General features: G+C 46.2%; 1 pseudogene; it reads left to right on the plus strand.

Annotated features, from left to right (window-relative positions):
• Window positions 1-721: 721 nt before the first annotated feature.
• Window positions 722-1,372, plus strand: LOC101977065 (charged multivesicular body protein 5 pseudogene; annotated as a pseudogene).
• The last annotated feature ends 2,575 nt before the right edge of the window (window positions 1,373-3,947 follow it).

Raw genomic sequence — 3,947 nt, forward strand, 5'->3', positions numbered from 1 at the left:
ATGCGCACACAGAGGACCCACGACCTCACAGCTGCACACACCGAGGTGTGTGTGTGTGTGTGTGTGTGTGTGTGTGTGTGTGTGTGTGTGATCTCCAGAGCACAGGGATCAGTTCTAAGAAGAGCCCAGGGACATACGTGGCTGGTTCCATTTCGAGAAAGTGCAGAAGGAGGTGGCTGACCTCTGCTAGGGGGAGCGCGATGGGGAGGCGGGGAGGGCCTGGGGGCCTGAGCGGCCGTGTGTCTTCGTGTGTCCACTGTGTCTGTGATGTCCCTCAGCAAGCCGTTTTTCAAGCTCCACTGACGCACCCATTTCACTAATCCGGAGGCACCAACCCACAGTGTGGCCCGGGATCCGCAGGAAGGCTGGAGGGAAACGGTGCTGGGGGCCCGCGTCCCTCCGTCCTCTCCCCTCTGCCCACACCACCATCAGACAGACAGAAGCAAAGGCAAGGCCTCGAAAGTGCCCTGCTGAGTCCTGTGAGCTCACAGCGGCCCAGCCCCTGAGGAGGGTCCAGGACACCCCAAGTTGAAGTCCAGTCGGCCGGGGGCCAGGGGTCTGGGACGTGGACTGACATCTGGAGGGGGGCCTCTGTCTACACCAACTCCAAGGGTTAGTGTCAGAATCGAATCAAGTTGTGGGACACCCACTGGGAGTAGGAGAATGGGGAAGTGTTGGAAAAGACACCACGGAGTGTTAGGGTTCTTCACGGCCGCCCAAGATGAACTGATTCTTCGGGAAAGCGAGACCCAAGACTCCGCTGCCCAGCCTGACCGACTGCATTGGCACGGTGGACAGCAGAGTAGACTCCATTGACGAGAAGATTTCCCGATTGGATGCTGAGCTAGTGAAGTATAAGGATCAAATAAAAAAGATGAGAGAGGGTCCTGCAAAGAATATGGTCAGGCAGAAAGCGTTGCGGGTTTTAAAGCAAAAGCGGATGTATAAGCAACAGCTGGACAACCTCACCCAACAGTCCTTTATCAGGGAACAAGCCAATGACACCAGTCACCGAAGGATACCAAAACTACGGTTGGCGCTACCAAACTGGGAGTAAAGGAAATGAAGAAGGCATACAAGGAAGTGAAAACTGACCGGATTGAGGATTTACAAGACCAGCCAGAGGATATGATGGAAGATGCAAATGAAATTCAAGAAGCACCAAGTCATAGCTACGGCACCCCAGAGTTAGATGAAGATGACCTGGGAGCAGAGTTGGATGCACTGGGTGATGAGCTTCTGGCTGATGAAGATAGTTCTTACTTGGATGAAGCAGCATCTGCACCTGCAATTCCAGAGGCTGTTCCCAAGGATGGAGTCCTGGTGGATGGATTTGGGTTGCCACAGATACCTGCTTCATAGACTTTCATCATTCAAGTTCACAGGTAAAATAAAACACATATTGTGGGACTAGGAAACATATCCAGATTTTTCCATAACAGATTTAAGTTCCTTTCCCTTCTTTGAAGGAAAGGTTAATTACACTGCTCTTTTATTTATTTATTTTTTCCCGTAAAGAAATTCATTGCTTGGGGAAGCTTTCTTATACTAAAATTTGATTCTTTTTCTCTTATGAAAGATTAACTTAAAAGTATCTTTGGCTTTTGTATGACTCATTTTCACTCATTAATAACAATTTTAAATAAAACCAAGGATATGAAATCTTAAATTTTGTGACAGTGTAACTCTACAGTCTCAATATGACCTGATAAATTGATGAAGTGAAGATGAGATTATTGAGACTGTTCATATTATGATTCAAAACCATTTTCTATTGTGACATATAGGTGGCTCAAAGTAATGGCTCTTTTGATAGATTTTGTTGTGTCTTGTGAGCAAATCATGTGTCCAGTGTTGGAATGGAATTGTCGCTAAGTATCACAAGTGGGATATTTTTACTTTATCGTTCCCTCAGTATTACAGCCTGACTTGTAATCAATAATGAATATTTCTTGATACTTAATGTATAGGACATTTATTTATACTCAATAAATATTTTTCAAAAGGAAAAAAAAAAAGGAAAAGACACCACGGATTTGGTGTCAGGACGGAAAAGAACTCTAAATAAATACACATCCGCCCTTCCATCTATAATGGTAGTGCTCCCAGGAGTAGACCCCAAATTAAAAGTGTCACTGATAAAACTGGAATTATTTGTGATTACAGGAGATTGAGAGGCCCAAGCATGCGTCAATAGGGGGTTGGCTGACCAAGTTGTGATCGAGTTGCACAAAAGAACAGACCATCTCCGTAGCCCAACCGTAGTGGCCTCCAAGCTGCCTGGTCCAGTCAGAAAAGCCAGGCACTGAGCAGTGGCAGGTCACCTCCAGGGAGAAGAGAAAAGCAGATAAACGTACAGGTGTTTGTTCACACTCAAAAGCAGAAGAACAAACCCCAATCAATAGAGATGATTTCCAATCAGGGAAAGGGACAAGTGGGTGGAAAGAACCCAAGAGGAAGTCCTTGCTTATGTGATTTTGACTTTGAAACTAGGTACATATTTTACAACATTGAAAAAAGTTAACTCAAAAAAGAAGAATTAACCCTAAAATGGGAGAAAAACTAGAATAAATAGGTGGCATAAGAACCTTATTATTTTTCTGTCACTGCATAAACACTATTACAAGTTTACCAGCCCAGAGCTCATGAGTTACCTTGTGATTTGGAGAAGACCTACCGGGCTCCATGGATTCCCAGTCCCCCAGTGTCACAGTACCAAAGCCACCGCTGGCTAAGCAGGGCTCCTACACGGAGGGTCTGGTGGAGACTCTGCTTCTAAGCACCTTCAGGCTGCTTTGGAACTCGGCTCCCTGCATGGCGGGACTGTCTCCATTTCCCTGTGCCGTGGGCCCCTGCTGCTGGATGCTCCCACACCCCTCCCCACGTGGCCTCCCTCGATGCACAGCAGCGAAAGTGGGCCAATCCTGCTCGGCTTGGATCTCTCTGGACCTCCTCACTCCCTCTTAAGCCACGGAGAGCTCCTTGCCTTGAGGTGCTCCTGCCCTAAGTGCTGAGACCTACTGGGTAATATCCCCATTTAAAGGCCCACGGTGTCACATAGCACAACCCAACCTCCAGAGTGACAGCGCATCATCCTCACGGTATGGGGGATTAGAATGGACTTCTCTGTGAAGCTACCTTCGCCTTCTGCCCCAACAACATGGAGAAAGGATTCCAAGTGTGTTTGGAGTGCAGTGGGACTGTCTTTCCCCCGTGGGGTGTGTTCTAGGGTCAGAGAGAATCTTAAAACAAGAGCCAAAGCCCCTCAAGTCCACTCAGCTGTCTTACGTCAGTGGTATCTGGCTACCGTTGTTTGAAACACCTACAGCGATTGCTTAGAAAAGGCAACAAGTAATTATGTTCCCATCGCAGGACCTGCGATTTTCAGTGAAGAAGAGATGGAATGAAGTTGGAGCAGATACATCAAAACCCACAGAGGAATTTGCACGAAGAATCTGCGTGACCTTGTGGCTTTTCTTTAGACTATTTCCTAACACTTCTGTTCAAAAGGCAAAAAGAAAAGACCACCCAGAAGCAGGGGGGACTCTTGTAGCGATGAACACCCCTAGCAGCCACCTGTGGCCCCAAAATATCATTCCTCATTAGGGGTGAGAAATGGACCTTGCCTTTCAGATCCTTGCAGAAACGGACCAGGAAGGGTAGGAAATGGATCTGGAACATCTTCTTGTTCCAGAAAAGAAAATAAATCTCAAATACCAGTGGGGTCATTTCAAGAAAGATAAAAGAGCTGATCTGGAGGGACAGACAGTTCCAGTTTCACAAAGAATGATAATTACAATGGATTGGATATATTCAACACAGAAGAATCTTTGAGCTTATGTTTGATTTTTTTTTAGACTATTTGTTACCATTGGTGATTGCTAGGCAACCAATTTATTCTTCTGAGAAATTAGTAGATAAGGTATCAAACATTTATTCTATTTTTC

The sequence above is a fragment of the Ictidomys tridecemlineatus genome, chromosome 10, assembly GCF_052094955.1.
Source record: "Ictidomys tridecemlineatus isolate mIctTri1 chromosome 10, mIctTri1.hap1, whole genome shotgun sequence".
In the NCBI taxonomy this organism is placed as follows: domain Eukaryota; kingdom Metazoa; phylum Chordata; class Mammalia; order Rodentia; family Sciuridae; genus Ictidomys; species Ictidomys tridecemlineatus.